The sequence below is a fragment of the Narcine bancroftii genome, chromosome 1 (assembly GCF_036971445.1).
Source record: "Narcine bancroftii isolate sNarBan1 chromosome 1, sNarBan1.hap1, whole genome shotgun sequence".
Lineage (NCBI taxonomy): Eukaryota > Metazoa > Chordata > Chondrichthyes > Torpediniformes > Narcinidae > Narcine > Narcine bancroftii.
The window spans coordinates 416137000-416164903 of NC_091469.1; the positions used below are offsets into that span (position 1 = coordinate 416137000).

General features: G+C 44.2%; 1 long non-coding RNA gene across 1 annotated transcript; it reads left to right on the forward strand.

Annotated features, from left to right (window-relative positions):
- Nucleotides 1–27420, forward strand: LOC138753318 (uncharacterized). Its single transcript, XR_011351102.1, has 3 exons — nucleotides 1–51; nucleotides 4032–4127; nucleotides 27309–27420. It is a non-coding gene; the product is annotated as an uncharacterized lncRNA (long non-coding RNA).
- The last annotated feature ends 484 nt before the right edge of the window (nucleotides 27421–27904 follow it).

Sequence of the window (27904 nt, forward strand, 5' to 3'; positions counted from 1 at the left end):
AGGATATCTCATCACAAGTTAACTGCATGATAGTAGAAACTAACTGCAGTGGTATGTACTAATGCATTTTATAATGCTTCCAGTGATAATGCATCGTAGAATTAAAAAAATAGTTTATTCAGAAGAGAAAGATTTTTCCAACATATTAAATTGTTAAATGGCACTCAGTAATTGAGTAATGAATAATAATTGCAGATGATGTGGTTCCAACAGCTGTGTCATTACTGTAAAAAGTTTTATGATGATAATAAATATTAAAGGTGTGGGGGTTATTACCTTGGAAACATGTTGTAAATGCATTTTCAGACAGGAGACTGCAATATTGAGAAAGTTTCCTCAATGCAGCTTATATCTGTTATCAAGTTGTTTTCTCATTATAGCTTGTGTAAAGATTGGGCCAAAAGTTTAACAAATGATACTTGGAAGTGTTTATTTTGTTAACACTGAAAGACTGGATCCGATGGGAACTTTGTGAAGGAGTATAAAAATAGGAATAGTGAGTTGTCTGCCCATTTTACATCGTTCTACAACTAGTGAGTTGGTTGACCCAGTTAAGTGTCCCTACCTGAATCCAGTTCCCAGCTCTTGATCCCCTGGGCTGGGACTTGTTCAGGCACATGGAAGCCAGCCTGACATGTCTTGTGAAAACCTACTGTTGCATGACTAGCCCACACTATCCATAGGCCACACTTGTGCCAATGAACAGTATGAATGTGGCATCTAACCATTGGCAAAATCTGTGCATGATCATGTATTTATGTGCTGCAGTCTTGAATGCAAGGGAGAACCAGAAGGAAAATCATAGATCATGTGGCCTTGCAGAAAGTATCCAAAACTGGTTTGTACTTACCTTTCCAATGTAATTCCATTGTGTAGAACACAGAAATAATAATCTACGATGTATATGTTGTATTCCCAGACAGACAAAAATGGAAATGGACATAATTGTCTAATCATTACTACTTCAATATCACTCCTCCATATCCTCACATGTATAACAAGAGAAGCTTCACTTTCAAGAACAAAGATAAACACCCACTGGAATTATTGAGTTATACAGCAAGGAAACAGGCCCTGTGGCTCAACTCGTCCATAGACTAGGTAGTTCACCTGAACTAGTCCTATGTGCTTGCATTCTGCCCATATCTCTCTAAACCTTTCCTATTCATGTATTCATTTATAATTCTTTTAAAAGTCATAATTGTACTCACTCCTACAGCTTTTTCTGACAGATCAATCCATATACACACACCACACTCTACCTGAAAAAGTTGGTCCCCAAATCCTTTTCAAATCTTACCCATCTCTCCTTAGACCTATGATCTCTATTTTAAGACTCCCTTTCCCTGGAAAAAAAAAGTCTATCACAATTCACCTCGTGATGTTATAAACCTCTATAAGGTCACCTCAATTCATACACGAGAGAGAGAGAGAGAGAGAGAGAGAGAGAGAGAGAGAGAGAGAGAAAGGCCCAGTAACATCCTTATGAATATTTTCTCCATTCTTTTCAGCTTAGTAGCAGCCTTCTTATAGCTACGCAATCAGAATGATACACTACATTCCAAGTGTTATCTCACCATTGTTTTGTACATTTGTAACATGACATTCCAACATTTGTACTCAATGCCACGTCTGATGAAGGTAAGCATACCAAATGCCATAATTACTGCCAAATCTACCTATGTTGCCACTTTCAGAGAATTATGTAACTATACTCTAAGCACCCTCTGTTTTCTTCAACACTGTCTTGGATCCTACCATTTACCGAGTAAGTCCTGCCCTGGTTGTGACAGAATATGTTATGTTTTATATTGTATATAGATATAATTTTGGGAGATAAATTGTGGCAGGTTTATTTTTAGTGTAGGTCACATACAAACACTTCAAAACAGATCTCATTTAAAACACTAGAGCTCTGCTCAAGCTACACAGGCCAGCTCCAAATACCTTTGCAAAAGCTTTGCGGAGTGCCCAAGGGACTTCACTAATGGATTGCTGTTTTACAAAGCAACAGATGAAAGAACTTGGAGGATTAGGTTTGGAGCCACAGTCTGTGTGGGTGGAGATTGCTGTTCTAAGAGGGTCAGGTGGTTTTGCAAGCAGGGTTTTCTCTGAGAGAGAGAGGGGGGGGGAGATAGAGACAGAGAGACAGAGAGAATTCAGTTCTGCAGTGCTGCAGTTCAGCAGCAGCACCTGGGACTAGAACAGGACAAGCTGGAAAACTTGTTGAAAAACTCAATTTGGAAGATGAGTTTTGAGTGCTTAGTTCAGCCTGGTCAAAGCCCTTGTGCTTCATACAAAAGGAGAGGACTGGCTGCCTAATGTGTCACTTGAAATAAGAGAAACAAAAAGGAACTCTCTGGTGACCTGAAAGAAAGAGGTTATCATCTGGAAAACCCTGATGGGGCAAGTTTCTTCACAAGACACTGATGTAGCTGATTTAAAGGGATCAGTTTGTGTCAAGGAACAACAAATTTCTTTCTGAAATCCAACAAGAACCTTCCAGAGCGGTAATCATTTACCTTTCAAGCCCCAAAGCCTGGAGAACTTCATAAATGTTAAATTTTGTGCAGGGTATAAGAATTTCCTGTAATCAGTGAACTTGGAGAAATGTGAAGTGAGGCTGGACTGTGAATTAAAGAACTTACACATACATTACATACACGTGTGCTTAGAATTAGAAGGAAGTTAAGTTAGGTTAGTTAAGTTAATAGTAATAAGTTAAAGTCTGATCCTGTTTTCATGTTTAAAGACAATTAAAAGCAAGTTTTGTTTAAGTAACCATTTGTCTTGGTGAATATCTATTGCTGCTGGGTTTTAGGGTCATCTGGGTTCGTCACATGGTTTAACTCACCAAAATGCAACACTTCTCACTGTTGAGTTAAATTCCATGTGCCATTCTTTTTTTTTAAGTTGATCCAGAGGCTGTTGCAATTTTAGATAACCTTCACTGTTCACTTTACCACCAATTTTGGTAGCAGCAACATGAGTTTATAGGCGACAGTGAAGAAAACTATCTAAGATTACAACAGATTCTAACTCAGAGGTTTTCAACATTTTTACTTTCCATTCACATACCACTTTAAGTATTCCCTATGCCATCAGTGCTCTGTAATTAGTAATGGATTCCTTAAGATGGTATTTGAGTGGGAAGGGAAGATTGAGAACGACTGGTCTAGACCCAATTGTTACTGAAATATTTTGCTTGAGCAAAATGGTCATTGGCCCATTTCTTTTGGAGTTATGAAACTGTGCACATAACAAGTCAATTAGGTATGATTAAAACAGTGGTTTTCAAACTTTTTCTTTCCACCCCTCCACTTGTTCATCCAAGTCATTTATATAAAAATCACAAAGAGCAGGGGTCCCAGAACAGATCTCTGCGATGACTTTCTGAATGAGCCTACCATGGGGGAACCTCATCGAATTCTCTTCTAAAATTCACATAAACCACACCCACTGCCTTAGCTCCCTCAATTTCTTTTGTCACCTCCTTGAAAAACTCAATTAGGCTTGTGAGACGCAACCAGCCTCTTACAAAACCATGCTGACTATCCCTGAGAAGATGACTTTGATAATATGAACTTTACACATCAGGAGAGGTTTTTTTCTTGGAGTTTAAAAGTTATCTTACCTTTATAAGATTATCCATCCACCAGCTGAAATATTTTCAACATTCTCGCGTATAATCGTAAAACAATGCCACCTACTGAGAATAAGATAAGATTTGACAGATTCAGAGTAAGTTATCAGGGAATAACTCAATGCTAACTCTTTGCAGCCATTCTTTTCAATTCAATCCTGGCATAAAGAGAATAATAAAGTTGCCTCAGGACTTGAATGCTTCCCTAATTATTGACTAGTGGGGGCTAAAATGGGCAGTACCTAAAGCAGATCTGTTTGTTTGATTGGGTGCAGACAATAGATGGAATTTGTGCAATGTATTAATTATCATGATTTCAATGGCTCATTCGTGTGAGCATCTCTGTTACATGAGGTTATCTTATCACTGGGCTCCAATTTCCTTTCAGCATCCAATTCAAATTAGCCTCCACTGCTTAAAATCAGCCAAGGTCTCCCAAAGAAGAGAGTGGCAGCAGAAGATTGTGGGAGGGGTCCCCCTGCTGGTAAGTACCAAAATAAATTTGATACCATCCAAGAGAATACAGACATTGTTAAAGCTCAACACTGCATTGGATATATTGGTGGAAGTGGTAGAGAGGAAGAGAGGTGATCATTCAAAAGGCAGTTGGAGAAGACAAGGGAACACAATAAAAGAGGAGCAGGAGTAGACCACCAGACTTCTCGGACCCGCCCACACTCAACAAGTGAATCAGGACACAAACCTAAGGTGTGGCTTCACCACACCTTCACACATTTGACCCCATCCAAAATCACACACCTACATCTCAAGGTTTGCACAAACTGTGATGGTCAACTATGGCAGATAGCATTCACAATATAGATCCCTCTTTCTTGGGGATCTAGCACATACTTGGAGGTAGGGACAGAAAACTACTGGACTATTGGTGGCTGTTCACACTAGACCCATGAAGTAGGATCAATGTTGGATGGTGCTCATCAGCAGAATGCTTAATCAGGTCCTACATCAACTTCTATTCAGTAGACAGAATGGCAAGATTATGTGATCATGATCCTCTTTTCCTCCCACTTCCTGCAGCCACTACTTCACCAGGATGCTTTCTCTTCCCATAATTGTGCCAATCAGAGTGAAGATAGAGACACACTGACACTTGATTTCATGCTCCTAGTCACCAGTTTAGAAAATTAGTAGAGTTCAAGGTTAGTTTACTGCATGAACACTAGAAATCACTTTACAAGCCTTTAATGGCCATTAAAGCAGCATTGTGCATCATCCTATTGCTGTTCGTGAGAGTCCCATGAAACGCGAGATCTTCACTTGCAAGGTTTATTGTCAGGTTTCCCTGTGTCAGATTCAATGCCATATAATCTAATGGTCTATTACAGGTTCTCACTGTTATTGGTATTTTGCACAACAGGTGTGGTTTCTAAAGCTAACTCTTAAAGTGACAGACCACAATGCTAGCTGCTGGGGAGTGCTGGGAGAGGGAGTTGGAGTGGCATAGAGCTTCTACGGGGTTAAAATCATGGAATAATAGAGATATTCAGTCCAACTCATCCATGCTTACCATCTTCCCATCTAAGCAAGACCCATTTGGCCCAAATCTCTTTAATCCTTTCCTATCCATATACCTGCTCAAATATATTTTTAACATAATAATTTTACCTGCCTCTACAGTTTGTTCTGGCAGCTTGTTCCATATATTCACCACTCTCTATGTGAAAATGTTACCCCTCAGGTCCCTTTAAATTGTTCCCCCCCCCCCCCCTCACCCTAAACTTATGCTCTCTAGTTTTAGAGTCTTCTGCTCTGGAGAAAAGAATGCGATCAGTCACCTCATTCATACCCCCTTATAATTCACCCTCTCCTGCCTTCAGGAAAATGAATCTGAGGGCTGTGTTCTTAGCCCCCTGCTCTACTCACTTTACTTCAACGCGTGTGTGGCTCAGTGTGACAATAACACCACCTACGAATTTGCCGACGATACTACAGTAGTGGGGGGTGGAATAAAGGAAGGTATGAGTCAGCACACAGAATGGAGATTGAAAACCCAGCTGAATGGTGCATCAACAACTGCCTTGCACCCAATGTCACCAACACTAAGAGGCTGAGTTTTGATTTCAAGAAAGGAAATCCAGTGATCATTGGGGGATCAGAGGTGGAGAGGGTGAGCAAATTTAAATTCTTGGGAGTCACTATCTCGGAGGATCTTTCCTGGACCCAACACACAAATGGTATCATAAAGAAACCATGTCAGCACCTCTACTTCCTCAGGAGTTTGCGGAGGTTTGGTATGACACCAGAAACCCTGGCAAATTTCGAGAGAGATGTGGTGGAAAGTGTGCTGATCGGATGCATCATGGTCTGGAATGGAAACACCAATACCCCTGAAAGTAAAATCCTCCAAAAGGTAGTGGACACAGCCCACAACATCACAGGCAAAACCCTCCCCACCATTGAGAACATCTACAGAGAATGCTGTTGTCGGAGAGCAGCAGCGTCATCAAAGACCTTCACCACCCAACACACGCTCTGTTCTCACTGATGCCATCAGGAAAAAGGTATAGGTGCCACAAGACTCACGCCACCAGGTTCAGGAACAGCTGCTACCCCTCCACCATCAAACTCCTCAACGACAAACTCAGTGATCCAGAAATTCCATTTCCACAGATCCAGATCTATTGCAGCACAAGGACTCTTACTTGCGCAGTTTATTGATTTTCTTTTTGATCTCTTTGTATTTCACAGTCAGTTTGTTTACATTCATTATCTGTTTACAGTTCTGTTTACATGTTTTCTGCTGGGTACATTTTTTTATTTTTTGCACTACCAATTAGTGGTAATTCTGCCATGGCTGCAGAAAAAAGGAAACTCAGGGCTGTATGTGATGTCATGTATCCCCTTTGGCTTGACTTCGCGGACGAAGATTTATGGAGGGGGTAAAAAGTCCACATCAGCTGCGGGCTCGTTTGTGGCTGGCCAGTCCGATGCGGGACAGGCAGACACGATTGCAGCGGTTGCAAGGGAAAATTGGTTGGTTGGGGTTGGGTGTTGGGTTTTTCCTCCTTTGCCTTTTGTCAGTGAGGTGGGCTCTGCGGTCTTCTTCAAAGGAGGCTGCTGCCCGCCAAACTGTGAGGCGCCAAGATGCACGGTTTGAGGCGTTATCAGCCCACTGGCGGTGGTCAATGTGGCAGGCACCAAGAGATTTCTTTAGGCAGTCCTTGTACCTTTTCTTTGGTGCACCTCTGTCACGGTGGCCAGTGGAGAGCTCGCCATATAATACGATCTTGGGAAGGCGATGGTCCTCCATTCTGGAGACGTGACCCATCCAGCGCAGCTGGATCTTCAGCAGCGTGGACTCGATGCTGTCGACCTCTGCCATCTCGAGTACCTCGACGTTAGGGGTGTGAGCGCTCCAATGGATGTTGAGGATGGAGCGGAGACAACGCTGGTGGAAGCGTTCTAGGAGCCGTAGGTGGTGCCGGTAGAGGACCCATGATTCGGAGCCGAACAGGAGTGTGGGTATGACAACGGCTCTGTATACGCTTATCTTTGTGAGGTTTTTCAGTTGGTTGTTTTTCCAGACTCTTTTGTGTAGTCTTCCAAAGGCGCTATTTGCCTTGGCGAGTCTGTTGTCTATCTCATTGTCGATCCTTGCATCTGATGAAATGGTGCAGCCGAGATAGGTAAACTGGTTGACCGTTTTGAGTTTTGTGTGCCCGATGGAGATGTGGGGGGGCTGGTAGTCATGGTGGGGAGCTGGCTGATGGAGGACCTCAGTTTTCTTCAGGCTGACTTCCAGGCCAAACATTTTGGCAGTTTCCGCAAAGCAGGACGTCAAGCGCTGAAGAGCTGGCTCTGAATGGGCAACTAAAGCGGCATCGTCTGCAAAGAGTAGTTCACGGACAAGTTTCTCTTGTCATGTATGTACTCTGACAATAAATCTAAAATCTGCATACTTCCTCAGTCCCTTGCGCTCCACGGAAAAAAAAATTCCCCACAACTCAACCCCTCCAGTTTGACTAACGTTGCTGCAAACCCCCACCCCACTGCTCCTATTCACCACCTCAGTGACATCACTCTTATAGCAGGGCAAGCAAAGCAGCACGCAAAACTCCAAATGTGGCCCCACCGATATCACAATGTGATGTTCTAACTCAGGGGTCCCCAAACCTGTTAGACCATCGACTCTTTCATGGAATCCTTGATCCCTCATCGTCCCCCAGGCATGAAATTCTTTAAATGTCAGGGGGGCGGTGGTGCCCCTGTTCAGTACTGCCAATCCCCAACAAACAAAGAACGCACACCTCTTTCTTCTCTGCTCCATCCACCCTCCCTCATCCTTCCATTTGTTCTCAATTTATTAAAATACAACATGGAACACACCAAGGCCAGCTCTCTCGAGAGGTTGGCCACCACTGCCATAGGCACTATTTTCCATAGATACGCCCTTGCTTTCGACTGCAAAAGTTCAATCAATTCCACCCCCCCCCCCCCCAGCATTTATCGACCTCCAGGCATTTATCTTTTTTTTAACTATTTTATTTAATCAACATATAAAAGACCAAATAATTGACAATAATATACCAAAATAATATAATAGAATGTTAACAAATATATGTTGAAACTATATATAAGAAAAAACTAAAATCTAAAAACTACCTACTACAAATAAAAACTAAAACCCTTATTGACCCATCCTCCCCCTAAAACTAATCTAATCCCAAAACTAAAATAGATAATATTTCATTATAAAACTATTACAATTGATTAATTCAGATTGCATCAGTTGACACTCAGAGGCCTCAAAGACATCATAAAATTATTATACTGAAGGTATAATCATTCACTGATCAGGAAAAATAAAGAAAAATTTTATAATTTTAATTTCATTATTCTAGCATACAGAACCCCCCAGGCATTTATCGACCCCTTGGATAGTCCCAGGGGCCAATATTGACCACTTTGGAGACTCCTGTTCTAATTATATCCCTACCTATCTAAATACTGGTAGATGCTATCCCTCAGACTCTCCTCCAGCAAATTTTTCACTACTGACATTGAGCTCATCAACCTGGCTTGTCCTTGCTGCCATTTTAAAATAACATTGACCTCCAGCTTTCCAGAACTTTACCTGTGGCTAAAGATGGTGCAAATATCTCTGCAACTTCATCCCTAACTTCCCACAGGGTCTGAGGATGTACTTCATCTATAAATGTATTTAGTTTGGCTCCATCTTAATGTGCTCCAAGCCACCGGCACCTTCTCCCTGGAAATTTGTGTTTGTTCCATGATATCATATGCATCAATCCTTAGCTTTCATAATCTTCTTTACAGTAAAGACTGATGAGAAATAGTTATTGAAAATCTCACCCGCCTCCTATGGGTCCATGTGAAGATGCCCAAGAAAACCTTTAAGGGGAAAAATTCTCTCTCTGACTATCCTTTCACTCTTACTACACCTGTGGAATCTCTTAGATTTTCCTTTATGGGATTTTGACAACTACTGAAGATCAGTGCTTTCAAGAGGCATCTTCCTATGCAGTGTGTATGAGAGTCCCTCCAAAGTTCAACTTGCACTTCTGACAGGATGATGGCAAGGGGCTCTCTTCAAGGTGATATTGATACAATTTCTCCTTGGGTCAGCTTTCAGGAAACCTGCAAACCAAGCACAATGCTTGCTTTGTCCTTTCCCATGAATTAAGGAAAGGGATATGAAGTGTGAAGCTTCGGTGAACTCCTTCATGCAACAGTGAACAACAACTGTAAAAGCTGCAACAGAGATCAGAAGCAACAGTCCGATATTATCTTGAGGATGAAAAGCTAAGAGTGACGCTGGCTCTGATCTCCATGGGCAAAATATTTCCAGATTTGTGAGGCTGTTTTTGAGGTTGCAGTAGGTCTCAGATTGCAATGAGGACAAATAATGTATGAAGTTTTGGCCCTTTAAAAAGATACAGTTTCAAGGGAAGTGTTATTAAAATCTGTTTTCTATCACTGCATAAGAACTGTCATTTTTAGATGACTAAATTGACGATCTTACTGCAACTGAACGTTGCACATTACACCACTCCTGATATCACTAGACAAGAGTTGCAAAGCCAAAGGAAATTCCTGATGGGAAGTTTGGGATCCAATTTCACTCGGGCACTAGGATTGGGCTTGATATTGCAATACTCTAGGTTTACAAATATATTATTTTTGGATTAGTCCCAAGGAATTTCTGGACACTGATATTACCGATAATGTGTCTGGTCATGTTTAGCCTGTGAGCAGGGCTGGGGGAAAGGATAACACAGGAACTGTCTCCCTAGAAGGTGAGGTTGCATAGGACTCAGATGAGGAAGCTAAAACAGATGGCGAAAGAGTGTGTACAAAATGAAATATTTGAAACACAAGTCTGCAGACGCTGTGATTGTTGAAAAGCTGGAGGAACTCGTCAGATCTCGCAATGTCCATCGGAGGTAAAGATATATAACCAATGTTTCAAGGTCAGGCTCAGGGCCGAAACATCGATAATATATCGTTACCTCCTATGGACACTGTGAGGCCTGGTGAGTTCCCCAGAATTTCTTCAATTAAATATTTGCTGGTCTGCTTGAAAACCAATGCGCATTGGAAAGCATCATGGAGGAGTCTAATGCTGACATGGGGCCTTGCACAGACTTTGAAGCCTAATCATTGTGGCACAGAAATGGAGGAGAAATTCCATTTCCACAGATCCAGCCCTATTGCAGCACCTGATAGCCATTTCACCCTCCACAGCAGCACAAGGAGTCGGCCCACTAACACAGGGATTTATCAGTTTCCAGAGCTGGCATCAATCTAAAGTGGTAGTGGCGTCTTCTTTCCTGCCACATATGCTCCTGGCTATCACTATTTGCCTGTCTGCACTTAAAGAATGGAAAGACATTTGGAATTTTCGAGTCCTCTGGAACCATTTTCAACTCTAATGATTCCGGAAAGATCACCACTAATGCATTCACAAGTACTACAGTCACCTCTTTCAGAACCCTGAGGTGTAGTCTGTCTGATCCAGGTGACTTATCCACTTTTGGCCAACTCAATTTCCCAACCTCCTTCATCATAGAAATAGTGACTACACTCACTTCTGCCCGACACTCTCCAATTTCTGGAATGTCACTGATGTCTTCCACAGTGAAAATTGACATAAAATACAAATTTAGTTCATCTGCCATTTCTTTGTTCAGTGCCAACCTCTGGTTTTGCAAACCAGAGGAAGGTGGTGGTGGCAGGAGACTGGTTGGGCCTATTGTCGAGAAAGAAATAAAAGGTTTTGAGGCCTTCAGTATGAGGGATGGAGGTTCATAGTGATTGGATGTCTATGGTAAAGATGGGGTGGTTGACTTCAGGGAACTGGAAGTTGTTGAAGTGATGGAGGGCATGTGAAGTATCCTGGAAGTAGATGGGGAGGGACTGAACTGGGGGGACAAAACAGAGTCGAAGTAAGTGGATAGCAGTTTGTTGGCGTAGGAGCTGTAGAGCTCATTGAAAGAACCAAAGACTTGTTAATCCAAACCAAGGCTTTTATTAGGAAAAGACAGGAGACTTCACAGGTGGCCGACCAGTCCGGAATGATCCAACCTGGCTAGGGACACAACCCTTTAAGGCCCAGACAGTAGGCGTGGCTAAGCTCTCAGCCAATCGCTGTAAGCACAGTCATTACACTCTAGATACTGTAACTATATACATTGGTGATAGGTCTGTACTATCACATTCACCCCTTCTTGGAGAACTGACCCTGGGGTGGAAGGGCTGAAGAGGGAGAAGGGAAGGAAAAAAAAATGAGGGAGAGAATGAATGGAAGGGGTAGGTTAAGGACTGTAGCGGTCAGGGGGTCTGACCATCCGGCGTACCGCCGTGGTGCCGGGATTGGGGTCGCTGGAGTGATGTCGCCAGCAGGCTCGTCGGGTGCAACCGCTCCTTCACTCAATTCCCTAGCCATGTTGTCGGCAGGGTGGCCCGGGTCGTTGGGGTGTTGTTGATCCTTCTGTTCTGGCACGGGGCTTGGGGAATAAAGAGTTGGGGAAGGTTGGGTTGGGGGGGTTGCTGGGCCTACCGCATCTTGAGCTAGGTCCTACACCAAAACAGTGTCCTCCCGCCCGTCTGGGAACTCAATGTAGGCGTAATGTGGGTTCGCGTGGACTAGAGTCACTCGGTCGACCAAGGGGTCGTTCTTTGAGTGCCAGACGTGGCATCGCAAAAGGACGGGGCCAGGGACGGTGAGCCATGCCGGTACAGTGGTTCCTGATTCGGATTTCCTTGGGAAAAGGAACATCCTTTCGTGGGGGGTGGCATTTGTTGTGGTACATAGGAGGGAGCGGATGGAGTGTAAGGCACTAGTGAGAACCTCCTGCCAGTGAGAGGTGGGGAGACCTTTAGACCGGAGAGCCAGTGTAACCGCTCTCCAGATGGTGGCATTCTCCCTCTCGACCTGGCCGTTACCGCGTGGGTTTTAGCTGGTGGTCCTGCTTGAAGCGATACCACACTCCAGAAGGTACTATTGCATGAATGAAGAACCCCTATCACTGTGGATGGAATTGGGGTACCCGAAAATGGCGAAGATACTGTGAAGGGCCTGTATCACTGAGGAGGCGGTGGTATCTGGGCAGGGCACAGCGAATGGGAAGCGGGAGTACTCATCGATGGCCGTAAGGATGTAGTTATTACGGTTGGTCGAAGATAGGGGCCCCTTAAAGTCTACGCTAAGACGCTCGAAGGGGCGGGTGGCTTTGATAACATGGGAGTTCCCCGGACGGAAGAAGTGGGGCTTGCATTCAGCGCACACCGAACAGGCTCGGGAGCGAATCTCCTCGACTGTGTAGGGTAGGTTGCGCGCCTTCACTAAGTGGGAAAACCTAGTGACCCCTGGATGACAGAGCTCCTCATGGAGTTTCTGTAGTCTGTCCATCTGTACGCTGGCGCACGTCCCCCTGGAGAGTGCGTCAGGCAGGTCGTTGAGCTTACCAGGCCGGCACAGGATGTCATAGTTAAAGGTGGAGAGTTCGATTCTCCATCTGGCGATTTTGTCGTTTTTTATCTTACCTCGCTGGGTGTTGCTGAACATGAAGGAGACTGCGCGTTGATCAGTCAATAGTGTAAAGCGCCTCCCAGCGAGGTAATGTCTCCAACGATGCACCGCTTCAACTATGGCCTGGGCCTCCTTCTCGACCGAGGAGTGTCTACTCTCTGGACCCTGGAGGGTTCTGGAGAAGAAGGCTACAGGCCAACCGGCCTGGTTCAAGGTGGCTGCCAGGGTGAAGTCGGATGCATCGCTCTCGACTTGAAACGGGACAGACTCATCAATCGCGTGCAGCGTTGCAGCGGCGATGTCGGATTTGATTCAATCGAAAGCCCCTCTGGCTTCGGTCGAGGGGGGAAAGGAGGTGGTCTTGATAAGAGGACGCGCCTTGTCGACATAGTGTGGAACCCATTGGGCGTAATATGAGAAAAAGCCCAGGCAGTGTTTGAGCGCTTTCTGGGTATGGGGGTGGGGGGGGGGGGGGTAAGTCCGTTAGGGGACGTATGCAGTCAGGGTCTGGCATCACTACCCCGTTCTCCACCATGCAACTTAGAATCGCAAGTCGTGTGGTCCGGAAGACACACTTGTCAAAATTGTAGGTCAGGTTCAGCCGACCGGCAGTTTGAAGAAATTTGTCTAGGTTGGCGTCGTGGTCCTGCGAGTCGTGGCCGCAGATGGTGACATTGTCCAGATACAGGAAGGTAGCGGTTAGCCCATTCTGGTCCACCATCCGGTCCATTTCCTGCTGGAAGACCGCGACACCATTCATGACCCCGAATGATACCCTGAGAAATTGATGCAGCCACCCATTCGCTTCGAAGGCCGTGAATGGTCACTCCTCACAGCGGATCGGGAGAGGTGATAGGCCGAACATAGGTCAATGGTGGAGAATATGCGGTATTGGGCGATCTGGTTCACCACATCCGTGATGTGTGGCAGGGGGTACGCATCCAGGAGCGTGAAGCAGTTAATGGTCTGGCTATAGTCGACCACCATCCGTAGCTTTTCCCCGTTCTTGACAACCACCACCTGGGCTCTCCAGGGACTTGAACTGGGTTCGATGATGCCCTCATCCAGCAATCTAAGCACCTCACTCCTAATGAATTGCCTGTTTTCGTAACTATATTGCCGATTTTTGGTGGCCACAGGTTTCCAGCCAGGGGTGAGGTTTGCGAAGAGTGCAGGAGGGGCAATTCGGAGTGTGGAAAGGCCACAAGAGTGGCCCTGGGGCACAGGGGCGGGTTGCTCGGGTGCTTCGGGGGTGGAGCGATGGCAGACCGAGAGGGGGGCGTGGGGTCCCCCAAAGTGTAGGGACACCGTTCGAAACTGACACTGAAAGTCTAATCCCAGCAACACTGGGGCGCACAATTGGGGAAGGATGAATAATTTGAAGTGGGTGACCATTACGCCCTGTACTTCCAGCATGGTGATGCAATACCCCTTTATCCCAGTCGAGTGTGACCTCGTCACTAATGAGATCCTCTGCGTAGTGGGGATAATGTCAAGTCCACAACGGAGGGTCAGATCTGGCCGGATAAAACTGTAAGTTGACCCAGAGTCAAATAAGCAAATGGTGTAGTGTCCATGCACTTTAATCAGATCCATTGCTTTAGTGAGGGGATGAGAGCATTGCTGATTTGGTGTTATAGAAGCAGCCACTGATCCTGTTGACAGGGGAGTTCCGCGTGTTGACGTCATGCAACGGGATGATGTCATAGGCGCAGTCAGTGCTGGAAGAGCAGGTTGGAGGTACTCCCAGAGGTGCTGTTGTGGCGGCGTCGGCGGATGAATGGTAAGTAGTGGGGGTTATTGCTCGCGGTTGGTGGTGGGTAGGTCGTCGGTCGCGGCAGTCGGGCCCCAGCGGTCGTCAGCGATGGATGCTAGGGCGAGTACCTGGTTGGCCGCGGCGGGTCCCCAGTCGGTAGTGGTGGCCGCACCGGCAGCGGCGTGAGCAGCGGCAGCAGGGGAGCGAGCAGCGGTAGCGTCGTCTCTGGGGGTGGTCGTGGCCGTGGCAATAGCGGGCTCTACAGTCAGGACCGAGGCCGGGTCGAGTGTTCCGCACAGGGGCAAGAGGCAGGCCAACATCATGGTTGCTAGGGTGGGCTGCCCCTTCCGGGTTCGCCGTCTCCGTGACGTCAGGCATTGCCGTGCAGGGGAGCCCTCACTCTCATTGGACGAGAGCTCTGGGGAAGAAGAGTTTGAATGGGATAGTGGCAGTTGGGCTTCACACGAGGCACTGTGTTTGCCGGTGGCCATTTTAGACCTACAGACTGCAGCAAAGTGGCCGTTTTTAAGGCACTTCTGGCACCTGGCTTTTCTTGCTGGGCACTGGGACCTGCTGTGCTTGTCCCTCCCGCAGAAATAACATTTTGGGTTTGCAGGGGGCAGTGTAGCAGCAGCCGACAGGCCGTCAGTATCTCGGGGGGTGGTAGGGTAGAAGGGCACTCTACTCACATCAGAACGTGGGGTCCAGTCCCTAGAGAGCTCGTTTGACTTTAAGGCTGCATCCTCCATTGTGATTGCAATCCGGGCCACGTCCTCTAGTTTTTCTACCCCTTGTTCGAGCAAGCGCAGCCTCACTTTGTTCGATCGGAGCCCGGCCACATAGACATCCCGGATGAGATTGTTTGTGATCTCGGCAGCAGTTTTGTCCACACAGTTACAGTCCTTGCCCAACACCTTTATTACTTGTAAATATGCCCTTCTGGACTCGCCGGGCTGTTGCTTCCTTGACACAAGCACGAGCCAGGCATGAACTCTGTTCATTGGTTGATTGTACAGTTCTTCAAGTACCTTTATGGCTGCGGTGTAAGTGGTCTCATCCTGGATGTTCTTGTAGACTCTCAAGGACACCATAGACGGCAATGCTGTTAGACGCTGGTTATCCTCCTCCATCTCAATGAGCCTTAGAAAGTTTTCAAAGTTCATCAGCCAGAACTTAAAGGCTTTGAAGGCTGTAGCTGACTGTGGGTCAATGTCAAGTTTTTCTGGCCGAGTCAGACACTCCACCCCTTTTTTAAAAAAATTATTTTTGCTAATAAAATTATACAGCTCGTCGAAAGAACCAAAGGCTTGTTGATCCAAACCAAGGCTTTTATGAGCAAAAGACAGGAGGTCTTCACAGGTGGCCGACTAGTCCAGAATGATCCGACCTGGCTAGGGACACAACCCTTTAAGGCCCAGACAGTAGGCGTGGCTAAGCTCTCAGCCAATCGCTGTAAGCACAGTCATTACACTCTAGATACTGTAACTATATACATTGGTGATAGGTCTGTACTATCACAGGAGCATACAGAAATGATGGTTCAGGTGGGACAATTGGGTTTATGAGTCTTGGTAAGAAGTAGAAATGGGCAGTGCAGGGTTGGGAAACAATGAGGTTGGAGAGCATGCTGGGGGATGACTGAAAGTGATGAGTTCAGAGATAGTGTGTGTACAGTGGTTTTGGGGAGCTGTCTGAGAATTGTTGTCTGGCTTTGGCCAGATAGACTACAATACTGCCATCCTTTTCTGTGGGGTTGATGATGAGGCTGGGATTAGTGTGGAGAGAATGGAGGGCAAAGCATTCCAATGGGGTGAAATTAGAATGAGTGAGGGGAGTGGTAAAGTCAATGTGGTTGATGTCTCAGTGGCAGTTAGAAATGTAAAGCTCAAGAGCAGGCAGAGACTGGAATGCGTTCTCCAGGAGGAGGAAGAAAGTTTAAGGAGGGAGAAGAGATCTGCAGTTTTTTTTTGGAGGTGGGCAGATAATCCTGGTTGTTGAAGTAGGCTCAGAGACAGAGCCAATGGCATTGTAACGTGTGCAGAAGATGTGGATGAAGGGGGACAGAGATGAGGCCTCCACTGAAGTCAGAGCATTCTGTCTCCAAGAGGGGAAGGTCAGAGGGGATGGTAAATACTAGGCAGGGGTTGGAATGGGGGTCAGTAGGGTGGAAGTTGTCAGCAGAGGGAAGATGGAATGGACCAGGAGATGGAGATCCAAGGGAGGAAGGGGTGGGTTGGGGAAAGGGAGGGCAAGAGGAGCCAGCATGAGAGTTTGTGATGGAAGCTCAGACCTGCCAGCCACCAGGAAGCTCATTTCTGTAGGCCGCTGGAGCCAGGATGAGTGTTCATGATCACATGCACTGCCAGACTGAGACCACCCAGAAATTGGAACACCACCTCATATTCCATCTGGGCAGCTTCAAACCAGATGGCATTAACGTCAACTTCTCCGGTTTCCATTAGCCAACCCCCACACCCCCTCCATATCTGTCCCTATTTCTCCTTTCCTTTAGCTTTGTCTCTCTCTTTCTTTCCTTCTCCCTCTCTTTTTCTTTAGCTCTACATTCACCAAATCAATTCTCACCTTTCCTCTCCTGTCCTCCTATTCATGTCCAATTGTCACCTTTTGTCCATTGACCTGTACTCCTCCCCTTACCTTTCTTCCCTTCTCCCCAGCATTTTTATTTGGGCACCTGCCTGTGCATTTATTCATTCCTTGAAGAAGTGCTCAGGCCCAAAACGTCAGTTACAGTATATATCTTTACCTTCTATGGAGGCTGCAAACTGCCAAGTTCCTCCAGCATTTCTGTGCTTTTATTCTTCTTTGGCTTGGCTTCGCGGATGAAGATTTATGGAGGGGGTAAAAATGTCCACGTCAGCTGCAGGCTCGTTTGTGGCTGACAAGTCCGATGCGGGACAGGCAGACACGATTGCAGCGGTTTCAGGGGAAAATTGGTTGGTTGGGGTTGGGTGTTGGGTTTTTCCTCCTTTGCCTTTTGTCAGTGAGACAAAAGGCTTTTATTACAATCACAACATCTGCAGACTTTTGTGTTTCATCTCTGTTTCTCAACTCCTTGCAAGGAGTAGTCTCTTTTGCCAGATGCTTTATCAAAATAATGGATACATGTGGATACTGACTCAGAATCAGAATCAGAATTTATTGACATAAACATGTCACAAAAATCATTGTTTTCCAGCAGCATTACACTACAAATATTGGAATAAAATTACATTTAAAAATAAATAAATTAGTGCAAAATTAAGATAAAGTGAAGTCATCATATCTGTGGTCCATTGTCCATTCAAAAATCTGATGGCAGAGGGGAAGAAACTGTTCGTCTTCAGGGTCCTGTCCTCTTTCCCAATGGTAGCAGAGTGAAGAGGGCTTGGCCTGGGTGGTGAGGGCCCTTGAGGATAGAGGCTGCTTTCTTAAGATCGCCTCTTGTAGATGTCCTCAATGGAGAGAAGACTGGTGTCCGTGATGTCTCTGGCTGAGTTCAAAACTCTCTCATTTTTTTCTTGTCCTGAACATTGGAACCTCCACACCAGACAGTAATGCAACCAATCAGAATGCTCTCCACAGTACACAAATAGAAATTTACAAGAGTCTTTGGTGACATATCAAAATCTCTGGTGCCTTAAAACACCCACTGATAAATTAAATAATATCTATTGTTTTACCACCTTAATAATTGAAAGTAAGGCACCAATCAGATCTTTTCATGGGAAATGAATTATTCGGCTGAATGTAGTTTACATTATTTGCCCCCTCAGTTCAGGGATAATGAGGGATGGATAATTAATGCTCATTAATGCCCACATCCCATAATTAAATAAATGTGGAAATGTATTTGCTGCCATTTTCAAGACTTTCTAACTGAGCCTTTGAGGTGTCACAGGAGCAACACGTGATTTTTTACTACAAGTTTATGAATCTGAGAGATTGATTGTACCTTTTTGGCTCTTGCGAAGTAAATTTTAATGAAGTACAGTATTATGATTTAGACCAACATGGTGCAGAGTGTGTGGGGGTGGGGGGTGGGGAGGCTCTATTTCTGCCATACAGTGAGTTCAAAGGATTGTGGCCTTTTCGTTACTTAACCATCTGATAATCACCAATCAAATCAAAGCATATGACAACCCTGTTATTACAAGACCATGAGAATGATGAAGAACGAAAGCCACATTCATATAGAGTTCTTCACATCCCTTTCTCAATGTTTCCAAGTGGCTTACAGTATTGGCAATGAAATACTTTTAAAGTGTGAAATGGCAGGAAGCAGTAGAAATTTTCTGCACAACCTCCTACCAAAAGCAATGTGATAATGACCACATTAACCTTTTTAGAAATGATTGAGGGAGAAGTAAAGGTCAGACACCAGAATTTAACACCTATTTTGTGAAGAAGTGCTACAGAACCTTTTTCATCTGCCTGAGAGACCAGGTGGATCTTCAGTTTGAAGTTGCATCCAAAAGACAGCATTGTATAGCAGTCTCTCAGCAATATATTGGAGATCTGTGCCCAAGAACTTTATGCACATATCTTCGGAGAGGGATTGGAATCCAGAGAATCAAGTATGCTGCAGTTAACTAAGCCACAGGTGATGTGAAATCGATTTCTCATAATAATGAGGAAGGTGGAGACCCAGTGATGCATGATCAATTACATAAAGACTGAAGTTTGGAGACAGAAGGCCTTTGATTACAAGAGATAGACAACATCCCTGTGTTGGTCACTCACACTGACCTGGACTCAAACTGGGAGCAGGCTTGTGGCATGATACCCTTTATAGGGAAGAAAGGGGAGGAGTCACAAGCCGGCCAGTGAGAGCAGGGTCAACCAGGAAAGGTCATAACAGTTACATATTTACAAGATCAGAGGACCCCAAAACCCAGCAGCAATAGATATTCACAATGACAAATGGTTACTAAAAAGTTGCTTTTAAATTATCTTTAAAGATGAAAACAGGATCAAACTTTATCTTATTACTATTAACTTAACTAACCTAACTTAATTCCCTTCTCATTCTAAGTGCACGTGTATGTCATGTGTGTGAAAGTTCAGAAAGGTTCTTTGATTCACAGTCCAATTTCACTTCTCATTCCTCCAAGTTTACTGGTTGCAGGCAATTCTTATACCGTGCACAGAATTTTACATTTATGAAGTTCACCAGGCTTTGGGGCTTGAAAGGTAAATGGTTACCGCTCTGGAAGGTTCTTGTTGGTTTTCAAAGAGAGATTTGTTGTTCCTTGACACAAACTGATCCCTTTAAATCAGCCACGTCAGTGTCTTGCTGAAGAAACTTGCCCCATCAGGGTTTTCCAGACGATAACTGTCATGATAATGAATATGTATGAGATGTACCGGAAGTCACGTGGTATGAGAGAGAGATAAGAACACAAGGAGGAGAACAAAGGAAACCGGAGAATAAAGCCACTGGGAGAAGCTTACCTGATAAAAGTTGTGTTTAATGTTTTATTAACTTCACATTTCGGGCCACAAATGTGTCATTGACGACGAGGATGAAAGAGGCTTGAAGAAAATAAAGACTAAACAAGATTACAGAGGATTACAGACAACTTCAAGGTGATAAGAATTTTCTCTGTGACTCAGTACTTTTGGGGCTTGAATATTTCCTCATGGCTGGTGCAAACAGTAACTTTCTAACACATAGTGGAATTGCTCATTTTGACCCGACTGGTGATGCAACCACTGTAAGTGTGAAGTGGAAGGCATGGCTGGAAGAATTTGAATCCTACGCCGACAGTCGTGGCCTATTTCTAGATACCGGTACGGTTGAACAAAAAGCGCAGAGGAGGGCGTTACTTCTTTTCACTGCAGGACCCTCAGTTCGGGAAATATTTAAAACACTTTTGAAAACTGGAAGAAAGGATGAGTACCAGAAAGCGGTAGATGCATTAAATGCACACTATGTAGTGACACCAAATGCTACATTTCAACGCCATTTGTTTCGGAGAACGAGACAAGAAGATGGCCAGACAATTGCTCAGTACGTGACGAGACTACGCCAGCTAGCTATTGGATGCAATTACATGCCAGCTGATTTGGACAACCAATTATTGGATCAAGTCGTACAGCACTGCAGATCAGATAAACTCAGAAGACGTCTACTGGAAAGAGGGAGTGAGTTGGAACTCACCGATGCTTTAACCATTGCTGCTGCATTAGAAGCTGTTGAAGGGCAATTTCATACCATGACCCTGAAAGACAACTCAAGCCAGCAAATTAAGAGGCTCTCACATCGCCATAACCAGCCAAGATATGCATCAACACATGACGTGGAGTGTTATCGATGTGGAAACCGAGGTCACTTTGGAAAAGACCCATATTGCCCGGCCAAAGGCAAAGTTTGCAGAAAGTGTGGAGGTAAGGACTACTTTGCAAAGAAGTGCAAAAGCAAGTCCAATGCAGACCAGAAGAGGAAGAGTACAACTTTCAAAGGCAAAGCCTGGGGGAAAAGAAAGTATCCTGGAAAGAAAGATACCATTCGCCAGATAGATGGTGACGATGATGATACCCAGGAGGAAGAGTTGTTACCAATTTACGTTGAATGAAGTACATCATGAGAAAGTCCCAGTGATCATTGGTGGAGTGACAGTGCAGGTCATTGTAGACTCAGGCAGTGACAGTAATGTGATTGATCGACATTTATGGGAGAAGTTGAAAAGGAAAAAGATCATCTGTACCTCAAAGAAGTGTTCCAAGAAACTGTATCCATACACAGCAACCAAGCCATTGCAGACCATTGGATGTTTTACTGCAACTGTTGAAGCTGGAGATAAGTACACCGAAGCAGAGTTTATGGTCATAGAAGAGAGGGGAGAACCATTGTTGAGTAGAAGCACAGCGCAAGACCTGGCAATACTTCATATTGGAGCTTGTGTCAATTCAATTCAGTCATACGAGGATATGAAGCAAGAATTCCCCGCAGTCTTCCAAGGAGTAGGAAAGCTGAAAGGTCGACAATTGAAGCTAGCGGTAGATGAAACGGTCAAATCCAAGGCACAACCAAGGCGCCGAACTCCGTATGGACTTCGTAGGAAAGTCGAAGCCAAAATTAAAGAATTGATCGAACAAGACATTATTGAACCGGTGGAACATTCGACACAATGGGTCAGTCCCGTAGTGATTGTGCCCAAACCAAAGGGTGACATAAGACTATGTGTTGACATGAGAATGGCCAATGAAGCTATAATTAGAGAACGACACCCTATACCAACAGTGGAAGAAATACTTCAAGAGCTAACTACCAGCAAGGTATTCTCAAAAATTGATCTGAAATGGGGCTATCATCAATTAGAGCTGGATCCAGGTTCCCGAGATGTGACAACATTTGTGACTCACTGTGGATTGTATCGTTACAAGAGACTATCATTTGGAATTAATGCAGCTTCTGAGGTCTACCAGTATGAAATCCATCGAGTGATTCAAGGCATTCCTGGAGTTGCCAATATTTCTGATGACATCATAGTCCATGCACCAACGAAGGAAGAGCATGACAAACGGTTGAGGCGTGTACTATCTAGACTACAGGAGGCAGGCCTTACCGTGAACGGAAACGAGTGCCAGTTCGGTGTGTCAGAAATGGACTTCATGGGACACAGACTTACACGGAAAGGACTAAACCCTGCAGAGACCAAGGTGAAAGCTATTGAAGAGGCACGTGCACCTCAGAACGCAACAGAGGTGAGGAGTTTCCTGGGATTGGTCAATTTTTGTGCAAAGTTCATTCCTAATTTCGCTACAGTGGCAGAACCACTAAGGAAATTAACCAGGAAAGGTGTACCATTTCATTTTGGATCTGAGCAGAAGAAAGCGTTCACAGCGCTGAAGCAAAGCCTGACAGATGCAAAACCTCTTGGATATTATGATCCGGCGGCATCAACCAAAGTCATAGCGGATGCCAGCCCAGTTGGTTTAGGAGCAGTGTTGGTCCAGATGCATGATGGAGGACCAAGAATCATTGCCTATGCCAGCAGATCGTTATCAAATGTGGAAAGAAGATACTCTCAGACAGAGAACGAAGCACTTGGACTTGTATGGGCCTGTGAGAGGTTCCATGCATATTTATACGGCATTGAATTTGAACTCATCACAGATCATAAGCCATTAGAGGTGATCTATGCACCTAGATCCAAACCATGTGCCAGAATAGAGAGATGGGTACTCAGACTACAACCCTACAAATATAAAGTAATCCACATTGCAGGGAAAGCAAACATTGCAGATCCGCTGTCCAGATTGGTGAAGGATGGAGGTCCACAATCCAAGTCAGAATTGGGAACAGAAACAGAGAGCTTTGTACGCTTCATAGCTATTCAGTCGACACCGAAAGCTGTGACTACGAAGGAAGTCGAGAGAGAATCCGAACGTGATCCAGAACTCAAGGAAGTAAGAGAATGCATACAGAGTGGACAATGGGACATGTGTACTCACAAGGCTTACATTCCCATTAGAGACGAACTTTGTTGCATCGGACAGTGTGTATTGAGAGGTTGCAGATTGGTGATTCCACAAAGATTGAGACCGAAGATCGTATCCTTAGCGCATGAAGGACACCTAGGTATTGTTGGTACCAAGCAAAACCTCAGGACCAAGGTATGGTGGCCAAGTTGTGATAAAGACGCCGAGAAATTTGTTAAAACTTGTTATGGATGTCAAATCACAAGTAGGAGTAATCCGCCAGAACCGATCCGGAGTACGCAACTTCCGACAGGACCATGGATCGACGTAGCTGTTGATTTTCTTGGACCTTTACCGACGGGTGAATCAATTATGGTAGTGATAGATTACTACGGTAGATACTATGAGTACGTGGTGTTGAAATCCACAACCACTGAAAAAACAATACAAGCATTAGCAGAGATATTCGCAAGATATGGATTACCTGTTACATTATACTCTGACAATGGTCCACAATTCATTTCAGAGACATTTGCGGAATACATGAGGACCACAGGTATCCACCATCATAAAGTAACTCCGAAATGGCCGCAAGCCAATGGAGAAGTAGAGAGACAAAATCAGTCCATTGAAAAACGATTGAGGATTGCACTCGCAGAAGGACAAAATTGGCGAGAAGCATTGCTATCTTATGTGGCTGTCTATCGAGCAACGCCTCATGCAACCACTGGAAAAAGTCCTGCAGAAGCATTTTTTGGGAGAAAAATCCACACAAAAATGCCAGAAATAAAGGAAATCCGAGACGACCAGGAGATGAAGGACCACGATGCTGAAAAGGTGCAGCAAAGCTGTACACAGATTCGAAACGTGGAGCCAAGTATTCAGACATCATGCCAGAAGATAATGTTCTAGTGAGGCATGAAACTGGTGGTAAGCTAGACACACCTTATTACCATCAACCCTATACTGTTGTATCCAGAAGTGGCAGTACGGTGACAGTCAAGTCTCTGACTGGAGTACTGTATAAGAGAAATGTCTCAGGTGTAAAAAGGTACCAGTCCAGAGATACATCGAGCGAAGAGGTTGAAAGGCCAATACGAGATGCTGAAACTGAGAGACCTGATGATGTTCCAGAGGCAGTTACCAGCACTCCTGATGAAGTGACTAGAGCGCCAGAAACACCTGAAGGCGTGGCGAGCAGTATTTCTGACGCCGAGAGTGAACAACCGAGAAGCGACGACAATATCGCAGGCAGGCCGAAACGAAACCGGAAAGTGCCCAAACGATACGAAGACTTTGTGCCATAGTTTTAATAAGAACTTTGGGACAGTATTTTAATCTTATATCATAAAGTGCATGTATGAGTGCTGTAGGAAGTAAATTTTATGTAGTTGAGTTATAGCATTACCATTAGTTACGATGTTTGTATGTTTCCGAGGGATATTGGTAAGTGAAGGTAAAGTTTATTTCTGATTAAAGGAGGGATGTCATGATAATGAATATGTATGAGATGTACCGGAAGTCACGTGGTATGAGAGAGAGATAAGAACACAAGGAGGAGAACAAAGGAAACCGGAGAATAAAGCCACTGGGAGAAGCTTACCTGATAAAAGTTGTGTTTAATGTTTTATTAACTTCACATTTCGGGCCACAAATGTGACAATAACCTCTTTCTTTCAGGTCACCACAGAGTTCCTTTTTGTTTCTCTTATTTCAAGTGACACATTAGGCAGCCAGACCTCTCCTCTTGTATGAAGCACAAGGGCTTTGACCAGGCTGAACTAAGCACTCAAAACCCATCTTCCAAATAGAGTTTTTCCACAAGATTTCCAGTGTGTCCTGTTCTAGTCCAAGGTGCTGCTGCTAACTGTAGCCCTGCAGAACTGATCTCTCTCTCTCTCTGAGAAAAAGCCTGTTTTACTCTCTCTGCTTGAAAAACCACATGACCCTCTTAGAACAGCAACCTCCACTTAAAAAGACTGTGGCTCCGAACTACTCCTCCAATCTCTTTCATCTGTGGCTTTTCAAAACAACATTCCATTAGTGAAGTCCCTTGGGCACTCGTCAAAGCTTTTGCAAAGGTATTCAGAGCCTGACTATCTAGCTTGAGCAGAACTCCAGTATTTAAATGAGATCTGTTTTGAAGTGTTTGTATGTGACCACACTAAAAAAAACCTGCCACACTTTATCTCCCAAAAACATATCTATGTACAATACAAACACAACATAATCTGTCACAATATGGCATGCAAATATATATGCACTAGTGGTTTCACTGCACCAAGACTATCCAATTTCTGGCCTAATTGAATGTGGTATGTTTGATAAAGGGCCACTTACCATATATTTCATTGTATTGCTCTCTCCAAATCTCCACTTACTTCAAACTACCGTTCTTTGCTTTAATTCCAAAATTATTTACATTCTAATTAGTGGTATTTTTCCACATTTAGATTCCTTTGTGAGATGATATTATGACTGATAACATTGTAAATATAAATCTCAATCAATTAGCAAATTAAACATATGGAAATAAAATGCTGTTCTAAATTTCAAAGGGAGTTTATTGGTATGGCAATGGAGCTTTCATGTCTGTTAAATTTTCATTCAGCAGACTCCTGATCTATTTTACCCAATATGGACTTTATCTCAAGAAACCTGGTACAAAGATAGACATCAACTTGCGATATTTCAAAGTTATGAAAGTCAGAATCTGTATTTTTGATTTTTTGATATTTCCCCGCACTTGTGAAATGTGATGCTCTCCCCGACTGTCTATGCATGCAAGCTCCTGATGCTCAGGCCGCTCGTGCATCCAAGCTCCCGATGCCCAGGATGCCGCACATTTGAGGTCTTGACCATGGGTCCTCTCCCTGGCCGCCCGTGCATCTGAACCCCCAACGTCCAGACTGTCCGCACATCCTAGCTCCCAAATGAGGGTCTTCTCCCCGGCCACCCACACATTTGAGCTCCTGGCTGCCTGTGCATCCAAGCTCTCGACGCCCTGGGCTGTCCCTTTAGCATTTCCATCCAACAATTAATTTTAGTGCAATGTTTCATACACTCTTCAAGCTCCATGTACTTTCAGCTGTGTACATTGCAGTAATTTTTTTTCAATGTAAATGGATTTTGAATTTTGAATAAAGGTTTTCAGCGTTTAAATAAAATAAAAAGGTGGAGTGCAGTATTCTTTCAACTTATGATAAGAGTCCTGGAACTGAACCCCATATAAGTCAGGTTCTGCCTGTATAAATTTTGCATACTGAAAGATCTTGGAGCAAATAAATGAATTAAAGACAATTCCATTAAAGAAAAGATCTGGAAAATATCTTATAGATATCAAATCAGAACACATACAGCACAAATCAATCAAACTATATCATTTCTAATATCCTTTGTGTGAATTCTATGAAATAATGAATATTTTGAAGAAACTTGCACTTATTACAAGTGGAGAAACCAGATAAGCCTTGAAACTTGTTTATCTCTGTGCACTGATTTCTTTACCCTAGATAATATAATTATGCTGATACCTTTGTTGCCACCACAAACATTTTGCTAGAAAACTCAAATCAGTCTCAGAATAATTATGACTAGGAGAAGAAGATAAGATGTTCAGAATTTGATGGACTATTTTTTTTGCTATGGGCCCATTACTACATCTAAATTTCAGATTTGGCAGTAAAACCCTGAGTGCTTTCAATCTAAATATAACCTTCAGTGTGTTTTGTGAACTGCTGCCATTGTTTTATTCATATTCACTTTCAAAATCAAAATCTGAAATAATATGTCCATTCCTACAGCAAACAATGTACAATGTCTGAAGTCTAGGTATCTTTCTCTATCTTGTAATTCAATTACAGGCAAGAACATTTGATCATCAATTGAAGAATCACATCAACTCATTGATGATTGAATAGAATTAAAGGAAGTTGTGGTACAATTTTTACTTATTGAAAAATTTCAAGGACATTTTATGATGAGAAGGAAATATATTTCCTGGTTCTGGCCCCAAATTTCCATCAAGTTTTCTAGATTTCCTGCTGTAACAAAATCAGGAAACTGGAAGACCATGGGTGGCACATTGACACTGCAGGAATTGCAACTGTCTCAAAATCTCAGCCATCCATGTTAGATTATGACCACCAGTGCAGTCCATGCAGCAGTTGTACAATCTCCCTGCAGCTTTTTTCCTCCCACATTCAAAGGAGGTGTATATGTCATGTCAATTGGTTGCTGTAAGTTGTCCTTGGGTAGGTGAATGCCAGGGGACAGAGGGAGATGTTATTGGCCGTGTGTATGAGGGTTACTAAAATTGAGAATGGGATTGATGGAATTGTTTTGCGATTTGGTCTAGACTGAAATGGACCATTGGCTCCTCCTACATTGTTAGGAAATATGGAAAATAATGCATTAGAAACAATGGACAGTATGCTGGAATAACAGGATGATTTTTCTCCAAATGTCTGCAGGATATAATGCATGTTCGTTTGGTTTAACTTTTGGGATTCCATGCTCCCTGGTGTGTGAGGGCAAAAGATTAACTGAAAACATGGCTGATGACTCTAGGAGATGCCCAAACAACCAGCCAGGTAAGAACTACAACTAAATCATCTGTCCAATAGGAATGTTGGTGGGTTTACAGATAACAGAAACCTACATACCAAAGAAGAGGTACAAGGACTACCTAAAGAAATCTCTTGGTGCCTGCCACATTGACCACCGCCAGTGGGCTGATATCACCTCAAACCGTGCATCTTGGCGCCTCACAGTTCGGCGGGCAGCAACCTCCTTTGAAGAAGACCGCAGAGCCCACCTCACTGACAAAAGACAAAGGAGGAAAAACCCAACACCCAACTCCAACCAACCAATTTTCCCTTGCAACCGCTGCAACCGTGTATGCCTTTCCCGCATCGGACTTGTCAGCCACAAACGAGCCTGCAGCTGACGTGGACATTACCCCTCCATAAATCTTCATCCGCGAAGCCAAGCCAAAGAAGAGAAACATACCATCATGATTCTTTCAATTGCTCTTGGTCACTTTTAGGTAGAACTTCCTTGAATGGAT